This window comes from Pelobates fuscus, chromosome 2 (assembly GCF_036172605.1).
Source record: "Pelobates fuscus isolate aPelFus1 chromosome 2, aPelFus1.pri, whole genome shotgun sequence".
Classification (NCBI taxonomy): domain Eukaryota; kingdom Metazoa; phylum Chordata; class Amphibia; order Anura; family Pelobatidae; genus Pelobates; species Pelobates fuscus.
In genome coordinates, this window is record NC_086318.1 from 355,071,065 (window position 1) to 355,090,061 (window position 18,997).

General features: G+C 42.8%; 23 non-coding genes across 23 annotated transcripts; all 23 read right to left on the reverse strand.

The window, feature by feature from the left end:
• Positions 1-842: 842 nt before the first annotated feature.
• On the reverse strand, positions 843-1,009 carry LOC134590062 (U1 spliceosomal RNA). Its single transcript, XR_010087042.1, has one exon. It is a non-coding gene; the product is annotated as a U1 spliceosomal RNA (small nuclear RNA).
• Positions 1,010-1,486: 477 nt separating this feature from the next.
• LOC134592454 (U4 spliceosomal RNA) lies at positions 1,487-1,627 on the reverse strand. The gene has a single exon (XR_010089079.1). It is a non-coding gene; the product is annotated as a U4 spliceosomal RNA (small nuclear RNA).
• Positions 1,628-2,526: 899 nt separating this feature from the next.
• Positions 2,527-2,693, reverse strand: LOC134590063 (U1 spliceosomal RNA). Its single transcript, XR_010087043.1, has one exon. It is a non-coding gene; the product is annotated as a U1 spliceosomal RNA (small nuclear RNA).
• A 471-nt stretch (positions 2,694-3,164) lies between these two features.
• LOC134592455 (U4 spliceosomal RNA) lies at positions 3,165-3,305 on the reverse strand. Its single transcript, XR_010089080.1, has one exon. It is a non-coding gene; the product is annotated as a U4 spliceosomal RNA (small nuclear RNA).
• An 899-nt stretch (positions 3,306-4,204) lies between these two features.
• LOC134590064 (U1 spliceosomal RNA) lies at positions 4,205-4,371 on the reverse strand. The gene has a single exon (XR_010087044.1). It is a non-coding gene; the product is annotated as a U1 spliceosomal RNA (small nuclear RNA).
• A 470-nt stretch (positions 4,372-4,841) lies between these two features.
• LOC134592456 (U4 spliceosomal RNA) lies at positions 4,842-4,982 on the reverse strand. The gene has a single exon (XR_010089081.1). It is a non-coding gene; the product is annotated as a U4 spliceosomal RNA (small nuclear RNA).
• An 899-nt stretch (positions 4,983-5,881) lies between these two features.
• Positions 5,882-6,048, reverse strand: LOC134591325 (U1 spliceosomal RNA). The gene has a single exon (XR_010088121.1). It is a non-coding gene; the product is annotated as a U1 spliceosomal RNA (small nuclear RNA).
• A 471-nt stretch (positions 6,049-6,519) lies between these two features.
• LOC134592457 (U4 spliceosomal RNA) lies at positions 6,520-6,660 on the reverse strand. Its single transcript, XR_010089082.1, has one exon. It is a non-coding gene; the product is annotated as a U4 spliceosomal RNA (small nuclear RNA).
• Positions 6,661-7,566: 906 nt separating this feature from the next.
• Positions 7,567-7,733, reverse strand: LOC134590254 (U1 spliceosomal RNA). The gene has a single exon (XR_010087205.1). It is a non-coding gene; the product is annotated as a U1 spliceosomal RNA (small nuclear RNA).
• Positions 7,734-8,202: 469 nt separating this feature from the next.
• On the reverse strand, positions 8,203-8,343 carry LOC134592458 (U4 spliceosomal RNA). The gene has a single exon (XR_010089083.1). It is a non-coding gene; the product is annotated as a U4 spliceosomal RNA (small nuclear RNA).
• An 899-nt stretch (positions 8,344-9,242) lies between these two features.
• On the reverse strand, positions 9,243-9,409 carry LOC134590946 (U1 spliceosomal RNA). Its single transcript, XR_010087796.1, has one exon. It is a non-coding gene; the product is annotated as a U1 spliceosomal RNA (small nuclear RNA).
• Positions 9,410-9,879: 470 nt separating this feature from the next.
• LOC134593756 (U4 spliceosomal RNA) lies at positions 9,880-10,020 on the reverse strand. Its single transcript, XR_010090193.1, has one exon. It is a non-coding gene; the product is annotated as a U4 spliceosomal RNA (small nuclear RNA).
• An 899-nt stretch (positions 10,021-10,919) lies between these two features.
• LOC134591535 (U1 spliceosomal RNA) lies at positions 10,920-11,086 on the reverse strand. The gene has a single exon (XR_010088301.1). It is a non-coding gene; the product is annotated as a U1 spliceosomal RNA (small nuclear RNA).
• Positions 11,087-11,556: 470 nt separating this feature from the next.
• On the reverse strand, positions 11,557-11,697 carry LOC134592459 (U4 spliceosomal RNA). Its single transcript, XR_010089084.1, has one exon. It is a non-coding gene; the product is annotated as a U4 spliceosomal RNA (small nuclear RNA).
• Positions 11,698-12,596: 899 nt separating this feature from the next.
• On the reverse strand, positions 12,597-12,763 carry LOC134590690 (U1 spliceosomal RNA). Its single transcript, XR_010087576.1, has one exon. It is a non-coding gene; the product is annotated as a U1 spliceosomal RNA (small nuclear RNA).
• Positions 12,764-13,239: 476 nt separating this feature from the next.
• On the reverse strand, positions 13,240-13,380 carry LOC134592460 (U4 spliceosomal RNA). The gene has a single exon (XR_010089085.1). It is a non-coding gene; the product is annotated as a U4 spliceosomal RNA (small nuclear RNA).
• Positions 13,381-14,279: 899 nt separating this feature from the next.
• Positions 14,280-14,446, reverse strand: LOC134591269 (U1 spliceosomal RNA). Its single transcript, XR_010088072.1, has one exon. It is a non-coding gene; the product is annotated as a U1 spliceosomal RNA (small nuclear RNA).
• Positions 14,447-14,918: 472 nt separating this feature from the next.
• On the reverse strand, positions 14,919-15,059 carry LOC134592461 (U4 spliceosomal RNA). The gene has a single exon (XR_010089086.1). It is a non-coding gene; the product is annotated as a U4 spliceosomal RNA (small nuclear RNA).
• An 899-nt stretch (positions 15,060-15,958) lies between these two features.
• On the reverse strand, positions 15,959-16,125 carry LOC134590413 (U1 spliceosomal RNA). The gene has a single exon (XR_010087340.1). It is a non-coding gene; the product is annotated as a U1 spliceosomal RNA (small nuclear RNA).
• A 470-nt stretch (positions 16,126-16,595) lies between these two features.
• LOC134593659 (U4 spliceosomal RNA) lies at positions 16,596-16,736 on the reverse strand. Its single transcript, XR_010090110.1, has one exon. It is a non-coding gene; the product is annotated as a U4 spliceosomal RNA (small nuclear RNA).
• A 217-nt stretch (positions 16,737-16,953) lies between these two features.
• Positions 16,954-17,094, reverse strand: LOC134592462 (U4 spliceosomal RNA). Its single transcript, XR_010089087.1, has one exon. It is a non-coding gene; the product is annotated as a U4 spliceosomal RNA (small nuclear RNA).
• An 899-nt stretch (positions 17,095-17,993) lies between these two features.
• LOC134590414 (U1 spliceosomal RNA) lies at positions 17,994-18,160 on the reverse strand. The gene has a single exon (XR_010087341.1). It is a non-coding gene; the product is annotated as a U1 spliceosomal RNA (small nuclear RNA).
• A 471-nt stretch (positions 18,161-18,631) lies between these two features.
• Positions 18,632-18,772, reverse strand: LOC134592465 (U4 spliceosomal RNA). Its single transcript, XR_010089088.1, has one exon. It is a non-coding gene; the product is annotated as a U4 spliceosomal RNA (small nuclear RNA).
• Positions 18,773-18,997: the final 225 nt, after the last annotated feature.

An 18,997-nucleotide genomic window follows, 5' to 3' on the forward strand; every position in this document is an offset into this window, starting at 1 on the left:
GGTGAGAAAAAGTTCATGACCATAAGCCATTGCAAAGGATTATGGGAGGCAATATTCTAATTAGGCCCGCTTCCTCCTACAGGGAAGCTTAAACCCCAACAAATTCCTCGGTCTTCTTATATGGCATCTTGGAATGGTTCCAAACCTATAACAGAGAGTGAGGGCAACCATATCTTGCAGCAAACCTTGTACAATTTTTTTTCTCTCTTTGGAAACAGTTTTGCCAAGATTCTACTACAGCAGCCATTAGGCAGAGTACACAATCCGCTGGTCTACGTTCGTCCCCAAAGTCACACATTTCATGACTCCATCGATAGGAATGACCCTTGCCTAGCACCTGTCTTCTCTTCATCCACACTCAACAGGGCTGAAAGAACATTTGTGGTGGCTTTTTCAAAATTCCATGGTGTTCATTAGTAAGTGCTAGCGACCACCCAGCTATTCCTAAGGTTTGGTCTGATTGTCTCAAGCGGCAATTCACTGATTTGATCCAGAAAATCTTTTTTTCCCAGAAATTCAATCAAACGTTACGTTCTGTTGGAAGACGTAATATAGGTCTCCAATTCTTTATTTCTTCCATTGCATTGAAGCATACAATAAATCAAAAGAAGTCAGGATAAAAAAATGATGAAAAAAAAGCTGAAAAGTTAAAATAAAAAGTGAAATTCTGGCTTAAAACTGGTCTCCAGAAAACATAGATAATAAAAATGATCAAGCCTAGGAAATGATTGTCGCTGCCTGCTTGATGTGGAAAGTAAGAGCCAAAGAAGACGGGTGCCGTGGCTGAAATTATCCTTCGTCAGAATTGGTGAAGTTCTCTATTTTTGTCAAACAAGCAAACACAGGGGAAAGCGCGAACGCAGTCCCCCACTACCATAAATTATGCAGTCGAGTTTCCCACATTTGAGGAAATCGCAGAGGTCAACTGGTACGGAGTGCAATGAACCAGCCTCACTCTGGGAGAGCCACCTTAGGGATCATGGCTATTGCTCCCCTGCCAGGTAAGTATGACATGACGGGTACATTCAAAGGCACGCCCGCTGGGAAGCCTTTCCTTTAGGCTGTGGTGAAATAATAAAGCAAGTTAAAAAAAAAAAAAAAAAAAAGCAAATAAATAATCCAAATGATAGAAGGCTACAAAAGATTACCAAACCTCGTGGCTGATCGTTGTTTTCCTTAGCTACCAGTAATTTTAGTGCCTTCAGGTGGTTAGGTGTGAATAATTGAGCTGGATTCAGGGTGCGAAGGAGCAATTTGCATAAAGGCAAATGCTAGGCCAATGAGCCGAAGGATGGGAATTCGTAGCATGTAGTGAGAATAGTGTGCTGCCGGAAACAAGTGAATTCAGTGGGAGAGAAAGGTAAAAGGGAAATGCTAAGAAGCCAGCGGAAGGAATGGTGCAACAGAGCTCAGGAAGAAACGGGAGTCACGTAAGACACGCCCTAGACATGGGGCGCCATAAACTTTTATTAAACCAATCTTTCAGTCTCCTTAGAGCCTGTCAAAAATTGCCAATGCTGACTGTATTTCAAGTCATCATGGCGGGGTATTGGGTAAAGTTTTCAATTAGCAATAATCACGCCTCGGATTGACCTCATGGGCTACGATACTGCCACTGCGCAAAGCTAGCTGTTCAAGTGGGCCAGCTTTTAAGAGCTACCACGTAAGGACACTTTAAGACAGCGGTGAGAAAAAGTTCATGACCATAAGCCATTGCAAAGGATTATGGGAGGCAATATTCTAATTAGGCCCGCTTCCTCCTACAGGGAAGCTTAAACCCCAACAAATTCCTCGGTCTTCTTATATGGCATCTTGGAATGGTTCCAAACCTATAACAGAGAGTGAGGGCAACCATATCTTGCAGCAAACCTTGTACAATTTTTTTTCTCTCTTTGGAAACAGTTTTGCCAAGATTCTACTACAGCAGCCATTAGGCAGAGTACACAATCCGCTTGTCTACGTTCGTCCCCAAAGTCACACATTTCATGACTCCATCGATAGGAATGACCCTTGCCTAGCACCTGTCTTCTCTTCATCCACACTCAACAGGGCTGAAAGAACATTTGTGGTGGCTTTTTCAAAATTCCATGGTGTTCATTAGTAAGTGCTAGCGACCACCCAGCTATTCCTAAGGTTTGGTCTGATTGTCTCAAGCGGCAATTCACTGATTTGATCCAGAAAATCTTTTTTTCCCAGAAATTCAATCAAACGTTACGTTCTGTTGGAAGACGTAATATAGGTCTCCAATTCTTTATTTCTTCCATTGCATTGAAGCATACAATAAATCAAAAGAAGTCAGGATAAAAAAATGATGAAAAAAAAGCTGAAAAGTTAAAATAAAAAGTTAAATTCTGGCTTAAAACTGGTCTCCAGAAAACATAGATAATAAAAATGATCAAGCCTAGGAAATGATTGTCGCTGCCTGCTTGATGTGGAAAGTAAGAGCCAAAGAAGACGGGTGCCGTGGCTGAAATTATCCTTCGTCAGAATTGGTGAAGTTCTCTATTTTTGTCAAACAAGCAAACACAGGGGAAAGCGCGAACGCAGTCCCCCACTACCATAAATTATGCAGTCGAGTTTCCCACATTTGAGGAAATCGCAGAGGTCAACTGGTACGGAGTGCAATGAACCAGCCTCACTCTGGGAGAGCCACCTTAGGGATCATGGCTATTGCTCCCCTGCCAGGTAAGTATGACATGACGGGTACATTCAAAGGCACGCCCGCTGGGAAGCCTTTCCTTTAGGCTGTGGTGAAATAATAAAGCAAGTAAAAAAAAAAAAAAAGCAAATAAATAATCCAAATGATAGAAGGCTACAAAAGATTACCAAACCTCGTGGCTGATCGTTGTTTTCCTTAGCTACCAGTAATTTTAGTGCCTTCAGGTGGTTAGGTGTGAATAATTGAGCTGGATTCAGGGTGCGAAGGAGCAATTTGCATAAAGGCAAATGCTAGGCCAATGAGCCGAAGGATGGGAATTCGTAGCATGTAGTGAGAATAGTGTGCTGCCGGAAACAAGTGAATTCAGTGGGAGAGAAATGTAAAAGGGAAATGCTAAGAAGCCAGCGGAAGGAATGGTGCAACAGAGCTCAGGAAGAAACGGGAGTCACGTAAGACACGCCCTAGACATGGGGCGCCATAAACTTTTATTAAACCAATCTTTCAGTCTCCTTAGAGCCTGTCAAAAATTGCCAATGCTGACTGTATTTCAAGTCATCATGGCGGGGTATTGGGTAAAGTTTTCAATTAGCAATAATCACGCCTCGGATTGACCTCATGGGCTACGATACTGCCACTGCGCAAAGCTAGCTGTTCAAGTGGGCCAGCTTTTAAGAGCTACCACGTAAGGACACTTTAAGACAGCGGTGAGAAAAAGTTCATGACCATAAGCCATTGCAAAGGATTATGGGAGGCAATATTCTAATTAGGCCCGCTTCCTCCTACAGGGAAGCTTAAACCCCAACAAATTCCTCGGTCTTCTTATATGGCATCTTGGAATGGTTCCAAACCTATAACAGAGAGTGAGGGCAACCATATCTTGCAGCAAACCTTGTACAATTTTTTTTCTCTCTTTGGAAACAGTTTTGCCAAGATTCTACTACAGCAGCCATTAGGCAGAGTACACAATCCGCTGGTCTACGTTCGTCCCCAAAGTCACACATTTCATGACTCCATCGATAGGAATGACCCTTGCCTAGCACCTGTCTTCTCTTCATCCACACTCAACAGGGCTGAAAGAACATTTGTGGTGGCTTTTTCAAAATTCCATGGTGTTCATTAGTAAGTGCTAGCGACCACCCAGCTATTCCTAAGGTTTGGTCTGATTGTCTCAAGCGGCAATTCACTGATTTGATCCAGAAAATCTTTTTTTCCCAGAAATTCAATCAAACGTTACGTTCTGTTGGAAGACGTAATATAGGTCTCCAATTCTTTATTTCTTCCATTGCATTGAAGCATACAATAAATCAAAAGAAGTCAGGATAAAAAAATGATGAAAAAAAAGCTGAAAAGTTAAAATAAAAAGTGAAATTCTGGCTTAAAACTGGTCTCCAGAAAACATAGATAATAAAAATGATCAAGCCTAGGAAATGATTGTCGCTGCCTGCTTGATGTGGAAAGTAAGAGCCAAAGAAGACGGGTGCCGTGGCTGAAATTATCCTTCGTCAGAATTGGTGAAGTTCTCTATTTTTGTCAAACAAGCAAACACAGGGGAAAGCGCGAACGCAGTCCCCCACTACCATAAATTATGCAGTCGAGTTTCCCACATTTGAGGAAATCGCAGAGGTCAACTGGTACGGAGTGCAATGAACCAGCCTCACTCTGGGAGAGCCACCTTAGGGATCATGGCTATTGCTCCCCTGCCAGGTAAGTATGACATGACGGGTACATTCAAAGGCACGCCCGCTGGGAAGCCTTTCCTTTAGGCTGTGGTGAAATAATAAAGCAAGTTAAAAAAAAAAAAAGCAAATAAATAATCCAAATGATAGAAGGCTACAAAAGATTACCAAACCTCGTGGCTGATCGTTGTTTTCCTTAGCTACCAGTAATTTTAGTGCCTTCAGGTGGTTAGGTGTGAATAATTGAGCTGGATTCAGGGTGCGAAGGAGCAATTTGCATAAAGACAAATGCTAGGCCAATGAGCCGAAGGATGGGAATTCGTAGCATGTAGTGAGAATAGTGTGCTGCCGGAAACAAGTGAATTCAGTGGGAGAGAAAGGTAAAAGGGAAATGCTAAGAAGCCAGCGGAAGGAATGGTGCAACAGAGCTCAGGAAGAAACGGGAGTCACGTAAGACACGCCCTAGACATGGGGCGCCATAAACTTTTATTAAACCAATCTTTCAGTCTCCTTAGAGCCTGTCAAAAATTGCCAATGCTGACTGTATTTCAAGTCATCATGGCGGGGTATTGGGTAAAGTTTTCAATTAGCAATAATCACGCCTCGGATTGACCTCATGGGCTACGATACTGCCACTGCGCAAAGCTAGCTGTTCAAGTGGGCCAGCTTTTAAGAGCTACCACGTAAGGACACTTTAAGACAGCGGTGAGAAAAAGTTCATGACCATAAGCCATTGCAAAGGATTATGGGAGGCAATATTCTAATTAGGCCCGCTTCCTCCTACAGGGAAGCTTAAACCCCAACAAATTCCTCGGTCTTCTTATATGGCATCTTGGAATGGTTCCAAACCTATAACAGAGAGTGAGGGCAACCATATCTTGCAGCAAACCTTGTACAATTTTTTTTCTCTCTTTGGAAACAGTTTTGCCAAGATTCTACTACAGCAGCCATTAGGCAGAGTACACAATCCGCTTGTCTACGTTCGTCCCCAAAGTCACACATTTCATGACTCCATCGATAGGAATGACCCTTGCCTAGCACCTGTCTTCTCTTCATCCACACTCAACAGGGCTGAAAGAACATTTGTGGTGGCTTTTTCAAAATTCCATGGTGTTCATTAGTAAGTGCTAGCGACCACCCAGCTATTCCTAAGGTTTGGTCTGATTGTCTCAAGCGGCAATTCACTGATTTGATCCAGAAAATCTTTTTTTCCCAGAAATTCAATCAAACGTTACGTTCTGTTGGAAGACGTAATATAGGTCTCCAATTCTTTATTTCTTCCATTGCATTGAAGCATACAATAAATCAAAAGAAGTCAGGATAAAAAAATGATGAAAAAAAAGCTGAAAAGTTAAAATAAAAAGTTAAATTCTGGCTTAAAACTGGTCTCCAGAAAACATAGATAATAAAAATGATCAAGCCTAGGAAATGATTGTCGCTGCCTGCTTGATGTGGAAAGTAAGAGCCAAAGAAGACGGGTGCCGTGGCTGAAATTATCCTTCATCAGAATTGGTGAAGTTCTCTATTTTTGTCAAACAAGCAAACACAGGGGAAAGCGCGAACGCAGTCCCCCACTACCATAAATTATGCAGTTGAGTTTCCCACATTTGAGGAAATCGCAGAGGTCAACTGGTACGGAGTGCAATGAACCAGCCTCACTCTGGGAGAGCCACCTTAGGAATCATGGCTATTGCTCCCCTGCCAGGTAAGTATGACATGACGGGTACATTCAAAGGCACGCCCGCTGGGAAGCCTTTCCTTTAGGCTGTGGTGAAATAATAAAGCAAGTTAAAAAAAAAAAAAAGCAAATAAATAATCCAAATGATAGAAGGCTACAAAAGATTACCAAACCTCGTGGCTGATCGTTGTTTTCCTTAGCTACCAGTAATTTTAGTGCCTTCAGGTGGTTAGGTGTGAATAATTGAGCTGGATTCAGGGTGCGAAGGAGCAATTTGCATAAAGGCAAATGCTAGGCCAATGAGCCGAAGGATGGGAATTCGTAGCATGTAGTGAGAATAGTGTGCTGCCGGAAACAAGTGAATTCAGTGGGAGAGAAAGGTAAAAGGGAAATGCTAAGAAGCCAGCGGAAGGAATGGTGCAACAGAGCTCAGGAAGAAACGGGAGTCACGTAAGACACGCCCTAGACATGGGGCGCCATAAACTTTTATTAAACCAATCTTTCAGTCTCCTTAGAGCCTGTCAAAAATTGCCAATGCTGACTGTATTTCAAGTCATCATGGCGGGGTATTGGGTAAAGTTTTCAATTAGCAATAATCACGCCTCGGATTGACCTCATGGGCTACGATACTGCCACTGCGCAAAGCTAGCTGTTCAAGTGGGCCAGCTTTTAAGAGCTACCACGTAAGGACACTTTAAGACAGCGGTGAGAAAAAGTTCATGACCATAAGCCATTGCAAAGGATTATGGGAGGCAATATTCTAATTAGGCCCGCTTCCTCCTACAGGGAAGCTTAAACCCCAACAAATTCCTCGGTCTTCTTATATGGCATCTTGGAATGGTTCCAAACCTATAACAGAGAGTGAGGGCAACCATATCTTGCAGCAAACCGTGTACAATTTTTTTCTCTCTTTGGAAACAGTTTTGCCAAGATTCTACTACAGCAGCCATTAGGCAGAGTACACAATCCGCTGGTCTACGTTCGTCCCCAAAGTCACACATTTCATGACTCCATCGATAGGAATGACCCTTGCCTAGCACCTGTCTTCTCTTCATCCACACTCAACAGGGCTGAAAGAACATTTGTGGTGGCTTTTTCAAAATTCCATGGTGTTCATTAGTAAGTGCTAGCGACCACCCAGCTATTCCTAAGGTTTGGTCTGATTGTCTCAAGCGGCAATTCACTGCCTTGATCCAGAAAATCTTTTTTTCCCAGAAATTCAATCAAACGTTACGTTCTGTTGGAAGACGTAATATAGGTCTCCAATTCTTTATTTCTTCCATTGCATTGAAGCATACAATAAATCAAAAGAAGTCAGAATAAAAAAATGATGAAAAAAAAGCTGAAAAGTTAAAATAAAAAGTGAAATTCTGGCTTAAAACTGGTCTCCAGAAAACATAGATAATAAAAATGATCAAGCCTAGGAAATGATTGTCGCTGCCTGCTTGATGCGGAAAGTAAGAGCCAAAGAAGACGGGTGCCGTGGCTGAAATTATCCTTCATCAGAATTGGTGAAGTTCTCTATTTTTGTCAAACAAGCAAACACAGGGGAAAGCGGGAAAGCGCGAACGCAGTCCCCCACTACCATAAATTATGCAGTCGAGTTTCCCACATTTGAGGAAATCGCAGAGGTCAACTGGTACGGAGTGCAATGAACCAGCCTCACTCTGGGAGAGCCACCTTAGGGATCATGGCTATTTCTCCCCTGCCAGGTAAGTATGACATGACGGGTACATTCAAAGGCACGCCCGCTGGGAAGCCTTTCCTTTATTATGGTGAAATAATAAAGCAAGTAAAAAAAAAAAAAAAGCAAATAAATAATCCAAATGATAGAAGGCTACAAAAGATTACCAAACCTCGTGGCTGATCGTTGTTTTCCTTAGCTACCAGTAATTTTAGTGCCTTCAGGTGGTTAGGTGTGAATAATTGAGCTGGATTCAGGGTGCGAAGGAGCAATTTGCATAAAGGCAAATGCTAGGCCAATGAGCCGAAGGATGGGAATTCGTAGCATGTAGTGAGAATAGTGTGCTGCCGGAAACAAGTGAATTCAGTGGGAGAGAAAGGTAAAAGGGAAATGCTAAGAAGCCAGCGGAAGGAATGGTGCAACAGAGCTCAGGAAGAAACGGGAGTCACGTAAGACACGCCCTAGACATGGGGCGCCATAAACTTTTATTAAACCAATCTTTCAGTCTCCTTAGAGCCTGTCAAAAATTGCCAATGCTGACTGTATTTCAAGTCATCATGGCGGGGTATTGGGTAAAGTTTTCAATTAGCAATAATCACGCCTCGGATTGACCTCATGGGCTACGATACTGCCACTGCGCAAAGCTAGCTGTTCAAGTGGGCCAGCTTTTAAGAGCTACCACGTAAGGACACTTTAAGACAGCGGTGAGAAAAAGTTCATGACCATAAGCCATTGCAAAGGATTATGGGAGGCAATATTCTAATTAGGCCCGCTTCCTCCTACAGGGAAGCTTAAACCCCAACAAATTCCTCGGTCTTCTTATATGGCATCTTGGAATGGTTCCAAACCTATAACAGAGAGTGAGGGCAACCATATCTTGCAGCAAACCTTGTACAATTTTTTTTCTCTCTTTGGAAACAGTTTTGCCAAGATTCTACTACAGCAGCCATTAGGCAGAGTACACAATCCGCTGGTCTACGTTCGTCCCCAAAGTCACACATTTCATGACTCCATCGATAGGAATGACCCTTGCCTAGCACCTGTCTTCTCTTCATCCACACTCAACAGGGCTGAAAGAACATTTGTGGTGGCTTTTTCAAAATTCCATGGTGTTCATTAGTAAGTGCTAGCGACCACCCAGCTATTCCTAAGGTTTGGTCTGATTGTCTCAAGCGGCAATTCACTGCCTTGATCCAGAAAATCTTTTTTTCCCAGAAATTCAATCAAACGTTACGTTCTGTTGGAAGACGTAATATAGGTCTCCAATTCTTTATTTCTTCCATTGCATTGAAGCATACAATAAATCAAAAGAAGTCAGGATAAAAAAATGATGAAAAAAAAGCTGAAAAGTTAAAATAAAAAGTGAAATTCTGGCTTAAAACTGGTCTCCAGAAAACATAGATAATAAAAATGATCAAGCCTAGGAAATGATTGTCGCTGCCTGCTTGATGCGGAAAGTAAGAGCCAAAGAAGACGGGTGCCGTGGCTGAAATTATCCTTCATCAGAATTGGTGAAGTTCTCTATTTTTGTCAAACAAGCAAACACAGGGGAAAGCGCGAACGCAGTCCCCCACTACCATAAATTATGCAGTTGAGTTTCCCACATTTGAGGAAATCGCAGAGGTCAACTGGTACGTAGTGCAATGAACCAGCCTCACTCTGGGAGAGCCACCTTAGGGATCATGGCTATTGCTCCCCTGCCAGGTAAGTATGACATGACGGGTACATTCAAAGGCACGCCCGCTGGGAAGCCTTTCCTTTAGGCTATGGTGAAATAATAAAGCAAGTTAAAAAAAAAAAAAGCAAATAAATAATCCAAATGATAGAAGGCTACAAAAGATTACCAAACCTCGTGGCTGATCGTTGTTTTCCTTAGCTACCAGTAATTTTAGTGCCTTCAGGTGGTTAGGTGTGAATAATTGAGCTGGATTCAGGGTGCGAAGGAGCAATTTGCATAAAGGCAAATGCTAGGCCAATGAGCCGAAGGATGGGAATTCGTAGCATGTAGTGAGAATAGTGTGCTGCCGGAAACAAGTGAATTCAGTGGGAGAGAAAGGTAAAAGGGAAATGCTAAGAAGCCAGCGGAAGGAATGGTGCAACAGAGCTCAGGAAGAAACGGGAGTCACGTAAGACACGCCCTAGACATGGGGCGCCATAAACTTTTATTAAACCAATCTTTCAGTCTCCTTAGAGCCTGTCAAAAATTGCCAATGCTGACTGTATTTCAAGTCATCATGGGGGGGTATTGGGTAAAGTTTTCAATTAGCAATAATCACACCTCGGATTGACCTCATGGGCTACGATACTGCCACTGCGCAAAGATAACTGTTCAAGTGGGCCAGCTTTTAAGAGCTACCACGTAAGGACACTTTAAGACAGCGGTGAGAAAAAGTTCATGACCATAAGCCATTGCAAAGGATTGTGGGAGGCAATATTCTAATTAGGCCCGCTTCCTCCTACAGGGAAGCTTAAACCCCAACAAATTCCTCGGTCTTCTTATATGGCATCTTGGAATGGTTCCAAACCTATAACAGAGAGTGAGGGCAACCATATCTTGCAGCAAACCTTGTACAATTTTTTTTCTCTCTTTGGAAACAGTTTTGCCAAGATTCTACTACAGCAGCCATTAGGCAGAGTACACAATCCGCTGGTCTACGTTCGTCCCCAAAGTCACACATTTCATGACTCCATCGATAGGAATGACCCTTGCCTAGCACCTGTCTTCTCTTCATCCACACTCAACAGGGCTGAAAGAACATTTGTGGTGGCTTTTTCAAAATTCCATGGTGTTCATTAGTAAGTGCTAGCGACCACCCAGCTATTCCTAAGGTTTGGTCTGATTGTCTCAAGCGGCAATTCACTGCCTTGATCCAGAAAATCTTTTTTTCCCAGAAATTCAATCAAACGTTACGTTCTGTTGGAAGACGTAATATAGGTCTCCAATTCTTTATTTCTTCCATTGCATTGAAGCATACAATAAATCAAAAGAAGTCAGGATAAAAAAATGATGAAAAAAAAGCTGAAAAGTTAAAATAAAAAGTGAAATTCTGGCTTAAAACTGGTCTCCAGAAAACATGGATAATAAAAATGATCAAGCCTAGGAAATGATTGTCGCTGCCTGCTTGATGTGGAAAGTAAGAGCCAAAGAAGACAGGTGCCGTGGCTGAAATTATCCTTCGTCAGAATTGGTGAAGTTCTCTATTTTTGTCAAACAAGCAAACACAGGGGAAAGCGCGAACGCAGTCCCCCACTACCATAAATTATGCAGTCGAGTCTCCCACATTTGAGGAAATCGCAGAGGTCAACTGGTACAGAGTGCAATGAACCAGCATGACTCTGGGAGAGCCACCTTAGGGATCATGGCTATTGCTCTCCTGCCAGGTAAATATGACATGATGGGTACATTCAAAGGCACGCCCGCTGGGAAGCCTTTCCTTTAGGCTGTGGTGAAATAATAAAGCAAGTTAAAAAAAAATAAAGCAAATAAATAATCCAAATGATAGAAGGCTACAAAAGATTACCAAACCTCGTGGCTGATCGTTGTTTTCCTTAGCTACCAGTAATTTTAGTGCCTTCAGGTGGTTAGGTGTGAATAATTAAGCTGGATTCAGGGTGCGAAGGAGCAATTTGCATAAAGGCAAATGCTAGGCCAATGAGCCGAAGGATGAGAATTCGTAGCATGTAGTGAGAATAGTGTGCTGCCGGAAACAAGTGAATTCAGTGGGAGAGAAAGGTAAAAGGGAAATTCTAAGAAGCCAGCGGAAGGAATGGTGCAACAGAGCTCAGGAAGAAACGGGAGTCACGTAAGACACGCCCTAGACATGGGGCGCCATAAACTTTTATTAAACCCATCTTTCAGTCTCCTTAGAGCCTGTCAAAAATTGCCAATGCTGACTGTATTTCAAGTCATCATGGCGGGGTATTGGGTAAAGTTTTCAATTAGCAATAATCACGCCTCGGATTGACCTCATGGGCTACGATACTGCCACTGCGCAAAGCTAGCTGTTCAAGTGGGCCAGCTTTTAAGAGCTACCACGTAAGGACACTTTAAGACAGCGGTGAGAAAAAGTTCATGACCATAAGCCATTGCAAAGGATTATGGGAGGCAATATTCTAATTAGGCCCGCTTCCTCCTACAGGGAAGCTTAAACCCCAACAAATTCCTCGGTCTTCTTATATGGCATCTTGGAATGGTTCCAAACCTATAACAGAGAGTGAGGGCAACCATATCTTGCAGCAAACCTTGTACAATTTTTTTTCTCTCTTTGGAAACGGTTTTGCCAAGATTCTACTACAGCAGCCATTAGGCAGAGTACACAATCCGCTGGTCTACGTTCGTCCCCAAAGTCACACATTTCATGACTCCATCGATAGGAATGACCCTTGCCTAGCACCTGTCTTCTCTTCATCCACACTCAACAGGGCTGAAAGAACATTTGTGGTGGCTTTTTCAAAATTCCATGGTGTTCATTAGTAAGTGCTAGCGACCACCCAGCTATTCCTAAGGTTTGGTCTGATTGTCTCAAGCGGCAATTCACTGCCTTGATCCAGAAAATCTTTTTTTCCCAGAAATTCAATCAAACGTTACGTTCTGTTGGAAGACGTAATATAGGTCTCCAATTCTTTATTTCTTCCATTGCATTGAAGCATACAATAAATCAAAAGAAGTCAGGATAAAAAAATTATGAAAAAAAAGCTGAAAAGTTAAAATAAAAAGTGAAATTCTGGCTTAAAACTGGTCTCCAGAAAACATAGATAATAAAAATGATCAAGCCTAGGAAATGATTGTCGCTGCCTGCTTGATGTGGAAAGTAAGAGCCAAAGAAGACGGGTGCCGTGGCTGAAATTATCCTTCGTCAGAATTGGTGAAGTTCTCTATTTTTGTCAAACAAGCAAACACAGGGGAAAGCGCGAACGCAGTCCCCCACTACCATAAATTATGCAGTCGAGTTTCCCACATTTGAGGAAATCGCAGAGGTCAACTGGTACGGAGTGCAATGAACCAGCCTCACTCTGGGAGAGCCATCTTAGGGATCATGGCTATTGCTCCCCTGCCAGGTAGGTATGACATGACGGGTACATTCAAAGGCACGCCCGCTGGGAAGCCTTTCCTTTAGGCTGTGGTGAAATAATAAAGCAAGTTAAAAAAAAAAAAAAAAAAAGCAAATAAATAATCCAAATGATAGAAGGCTACAAAAGATTACCAAACCTCGTGGCTGATCGTTGTTTTCCTTAGCTACCAGTAATTTTAGTGCCTTCAGGTGGTTAGGTGTGAATAATTGAGCTGGATTCAGGGTGCGAAGGAGCAATTTGCATAAAGGCAAATGCTAGGCCAATGAGCCGAAGGATGGGAATTCGTAGCATGTAGTGAGAATAGTGTGCTGCCGGAAACAAGTGAATTCAGTGGGAGAGAAAGGTAAAAGGGAAATGCTAAGAAGCCAGCGGAAGGAATGGTGCAACAGAGCTCAGGAAGAAACGGGAGTCACGTAAGACACGCCCTAGACATGGGGCGCCATAAACTTTTATTAAACCAATCTTTCAGTCTCCTTAGAGCCTGTCAAAAATTGCCAATGCTGACTGTATTTCAAGTCATCATGGCGGGGTATTGGGTAAAGTTTTCAATTAGCAATAATCACGCCTCGGATTGACCTCATGGGCTACGATACTGCCACTGCGCAAAGCTAGCTGTTCAAGTGGGCCAGCTTTTAAGAGCTACCACGTAAGGACACTTTAAGACAGCGGTGAGAAAAAGTTCATGACCATAAGCCATTGCAAAGGATTATGGGAGGCAATATTCTAATTAGGCCCGCTTCCTCCTACAGGGAAGCTTAAACCCCAACAAATTCCTCGGTCTTCTTATATGGCATCTTGGAATGGTTCCAAACCTATAACAGAGAGTGAGGGCAACCATATCTTGCAGCAAACCTTGTACAATTTTTTTTCTCTCTTTGGAAACAGTTTTGCCAAGATTCTACTACAGCAGCCATTAGGCAGAGTACACAATCCGCTGGTCTACGTTCGTCCCCAAAGTCACACATTTCATGACTCCATCGATAGGAATGACCCTTGCCTAGCACCTGTCTTCTCTTCATCCACACTCAACAGGGCTGAAAGAACATTTGTGGTGGCTTTTTCAAAATTCCATGGTGTTCATTAGTAAGTGCTAGCGACCACCCAGCTATTCCTAAGGTTTGGTCTGATTGTCTCAAGCGGCAATTCACTGCCTTGATCCAGAAAATCTTTTTTTCCCAGAAATTCAATCAAACGTTACGTTCTGTTGGAAGACGTAATATAGGTCTCCAATTCTTTATTTCTTCCATTGCATTGAAGCATACAATAAATCAAAAGAAGTCAGGATAAAAAAATGATGAAAAAAAAGCTGAAAAGTTAAAATAAAAAGTGAAATTCTGTCTTAAAACTGGTCTCCAGAAAACATAGATAATAAAAATGATCAAGCCTAGGAAATGATTGTCGCTGCCTGCTTGATGTGGAAAGTAAGAGCCAAAGAAGACGGGTGCCGTGGCTGAAATTATCCTTCGTCAGAATTGGTGAAGTTCTCTATTTTTGTCAAACAAGCAAACACAGGAGAAAGCGCGAACGCAGTCCCCCACTACCATAAATTATGCAGTTGAGTTTCCCACATTTGAGGAAATCGCAGAGGTCAACTGGTACGGAGTGCAATGAACCAGCCTCACTCTGGGAGAGCCACCTTAGGGATCATGGCTATTGCTCCCCTGCCAGGTAAGTATGACATGAAGGGTACATTCAAAGGCACGCCCGCTGGGAAGCCTTTCCTTTAGGCTGTGGTGAAATAATAAAGCAAGTTTAAAAAAAAAAAAAAGCAAATAAATAATCCAAATGATAGAAGGCTACAAAAGATTACCAAACCTCGTGGCTGATCGTTGTTTTCCTTAGCTACCAGTAATTTTAGTGCCTTCAGGTGGTTAGGTGTGAATAATTGAGCTGGATTCAGGGTGCGAAGGAGCAATTTGCATAAAGGCAAATGCTAGGCCAATGAGCCGAAGGATGGGAATTCGTAGCATGTAGTGAGAATAGTGTGCTGCCGGAAACAAGTGAATTCAGTGGGAGAGAAAGGTAAAAGGGAAATGCTAAGAAGCCAGCGGAAGGAATGGTGCAACAGAGCTCAGGAAGAAACGGGAGTCACGTAAGACACGCCCTAGACATGGGGCGCCATAAACTTTTATTAAACCAATCTTTCAGTCTCCTTAGAGCCTGTCAAAAATTGCCAATGCTGACTGTATTTCAAGTCATCATGGCGGGGTATTGGGTAAAGTTTTCAATTAGCAATAATCACGCCTCGGATTGACCTCATGGGCTACGATACTGCCACTGCGCAAAGCTAGCTGTTCAAGTGGGCCAGCTTTTAAGAGCTACCACGTAAGGACACTTTAAGACAGCGGTGAGAAAAAGTTCATGACCATAAGCCATTGCAAAGGATTATGGGAGGCAATATTCTAATTAGGCCCGCTATCTCCTACAGGGAAGCTTAAACCCCAACAAATTCCTCGGTCTTCTTATATGGCATCTTGGAATGGTTCCAAACCTATAACAGAGAGTGAGGGCAACCATATCTTGCAGCAAACCTTGTACAATTTTTTTTCTCTCTTTGGAAACAGTTTTGCCAAGATTCTACTACAGCAGCCATTAGGCAGAGTACACAATCCGCTGGTCTACGTTCGTCCCCAAAGTCACACATTTCATGACTCCATCGATAGGAATGACCCTTGCCTAGCACCTGTCTTCTCTTCATCCACACTCAACAGGGCTGAAAGAACATTTGTGGTGGCTTTTTCAAAATTCCATGGTGTTCATTAGTAAGTGCTAGCGACCACCCAGCTATTCCTAAGGTTTGGTCTGATTGTCTCAAGCGGCAATTCACTGCCTTGATCCAGAAAATCTTTTTTTCCCAGAAATTCAATCAAACGTTACGTTCTGTTGGAAGACGTAATATAGGTCTACAATTCTTTATTTCTTCCATTGCATTGAAGCATACAATAAATCAAAAGAAGTCAGGATAAAAAAATGATGAAAAAAAAGCTGAAAAGTTAAAATAAAAAGTGAAATTCTGGCTTAAAACTGGTCTCCAGAAAACATAGATAATAAAAATGATCAAGCCTAGGAAATGATTGTCGCTGCCTGCTTGATGCGGAAAGTAAGAGCCAAAGAAGACGGGTGCCGTGGCTGAAATTATCCTTCGTCAGAATTGGTGAAGTTCTCTATTTTTGTCAAACAAGCAAACACAGGGGAAAGCGCGAACGCAGTCCCCCACTACCATAAATTATGCAGTCGAGTTTCCCACATTTGAGGAAATCGCAGAGGTCAACTGGTACGGAGTGCAATGAACCAGCCTCACTCTGGGAGAGCCACCTTAGGGATCATGGCTATTGCTCCTCTGCCAGGTAAGTATGACATGACGGGTACATTCAAAGGCACGCCCGCTGGGAAGCCTTTCCTTTAGGCTGTGGTGAAATAATAAAGCAAGTAAAAAAAATAAAAAGCAAATAAATAATCCAAATGATAGAAGGCTACAAAAGATTACCAAACCTCGTGGCTGATCGTTGTTTTCCTTAGCTACCAGTAATTTTAGTGCCTTCAGGTGGTTAGGTGTGAATAATTGAGCTGGATTCAGGGTGCGAAGGAGCAATTTGCATAAAGGCAAATGCTAGGCCAATGAGCCGAAGGATGGGAATTCGTAGCATGTAGTGAGAATAGTGTGCTGCCGGAAACAAGTGAATTCAGTGGGAGAGAAAGGTAAAAGGGAAATGCTAAGAAGCCAGCGGAAGGAATGGTGCAACAGAGCTCAGGAAGAAACGGGAGTCACGTAAGACACGCCCTAGACATGGGGCGCCATAAACTTTTATTAAACCAATCTTTCAGTCTCCTTAGAGCCTGTCAAAAATTGCCAATGCTGACTGTATTTCAAGTCATCATGGCGGGGTATTGGGTAAAGTTTTCAATTAGCAATAATCACGCCTCGAATTGACCTCATGGGCTACGATACTGCCACTGCGCAAAGTTAACTGTTCAAGTGGGCCAGCTTTTAAGAGCTACCACATAAGGACACTTTAAGACAGCGGTGAGAAAAAGTTCATGACCATAAGCCATTGCAAAGGATTGTGGGAGGCAATATTCTAATTAGGCCCGCTTCCTCCTACAGGGAAGCTTAAACCCCAACAAATTCCTCGGTCTTCTTAGACATGGGGCGCCATAAACTTTTATTAAACCAATCTTTCAGTCTCCTTAGAGCCTGTCAAAAATTGCCAATGCTGACTGTATTTCAAGTCATCATGGCGGGGTATTGGGTAAAGTTTTCAATTAGCAATAATCACGCCTCGGATTGACCTCATGGGCTACGATACTGCCACTGCGCAAAGCTAGCTGTTCAAGTGGGCCAGCTTTTAAGAGCTACCACGTAAGGACACTTTAAGACAGCGGTGAGAAAAAGTTCATGACCATAAGCCATTGCAAAGGATTATGGGAGGCAATATTCTAATTAGGCCCGCTTCCTCCTACAGGGAAGCTTAAACCCCAACAAATTCCTCGGTCTTCTTATATGGCATCTTGGAATGGTTCCAAACCTATAACAGAGAGTGAGGGCAACCATATCTTGCAGCAAACCTTGTACAATTTTTTTTCTCTCTTTGGAAACAGTTTTGCCAAGATTCTACTACAGCAGCCATTAGGCAGAGTACACAATCCGCTGGTCTACGTTCGTCCCCAAAGTCACACATTTCATGACTCCATCGATAGGAATGACCCTTGCCTAGCACCTGTCTTCTCTTCATCCACACTCAACAGGGCTGAAAGAACATTTGTGGTGGCTTTTTCAAAATTCCATGGTGTTCATTAGTAAGTGCTAGCGACCACCCAGCTATTCCTAAGGTTTGGTCTGATTGTCTCAAGCGGCAATTCACTGCCTTGATCCAGAAAATCTTTGTTTCCCAGAAATTCAATCAAACGTTACGTTCTGTTGGAAGACGTAATATAGGTCTCCAATTCTTTATTTCTTCCATTGCATTGAAGCATACAATAAATCAAAAGAAGTCAGGATAAAAAAATGATGAAAAAAAAGCTGAAAAGTTAAAATAAAAAGTGAAATTCTGGCTTAAAACTGGTCTCCAGAAAACATAGATAATAAAAATGATCAAGCCTAGGAAATGATTGTCGCTGCCTGCTTGATGTGGAAAGTAAGAGCCAAAGAAGACGGGTGCCGTGGCTGAAATTATCCTTCGTCAGAATTGGTGAAGTTCTCTATTTTTGTCAAACAAGCAAACACAGGGGAAAGCGCGAACGCAGTCCCCCACTACCATAAATTATGCAGTCGAGTTTCCCACATTTGAGGAAATCGCAGAGGTCAACTGGTACGGAGTGCAATGAACCAGCCTCACTCTGGGAGAGCCACCTTAGGGATCATGGCTATTGCTCCTCTGCCAGGTAAGTATGACATGACGGGTACATTCAAAGGCACGCCCGCTGGGAAGCCTTTCCTTTAGGCTGTGGTGAAATAATAAAGCAAGTTAAAAAAAAAAAAAAGCAAATAAATAATCCAAATGATAGAAGGCTACAAAAGATTACCAAACCTCGTGGCTGATCGTTGTTTTCCTTAGCTACCAGTAATTTTAGTGCCTTCAGGTGGTTAGGTGTGAATAATTGAGCTGGATTCAGGGTGCGAAGGAGCAATTTGCATAAAGGCAAATGCTAGGCCAATGAGCCGAAGGATGGGAATTCGTAGCATGTAGTGAGAATAGTGTGCTGCCGGAAACAAGTGAATTCAGTGGGAGAGAAAGGTAAAAGGGAAATGCTAAGAAGCCAGCGGAAGGAATGGTGCAACAGAGCTCAGGAAGAAACGGGAGTCACGTAAGACATGCCCTAGACATGGGGCGCCATAAACTTTTATTAAACCAATCTTTCAGTCTCCTTAGAGCCTGTCAAAAATTGCCAATGCTGACTGTATTTCAAGTCATCATGGCGGGGTATTGGGTAAAGTTTTCAATTAGCAATAATCACGCCTCGGATTGACCTCATGGGCTACGATACTGCCACTGCGCAAAGCTAGCTGTTCAAGTGGGCCAGCTTTTAAGAGCTACCACGTAAGGACACTTTAAGACAGCGGTGAGAAAAAGTTCATGACCATAAGCCATTGCAAAGGATTATGGGAGGCAATATTCTAATTAGGCCCGCTTCCTCCTACAGGGAAGCTTAAACCCCAACAAATTCCTCGGTCTTCTTATATGGCATCTTGGAATGGTTCCAAACCTATAACAGAGAGTGAGGGCAAC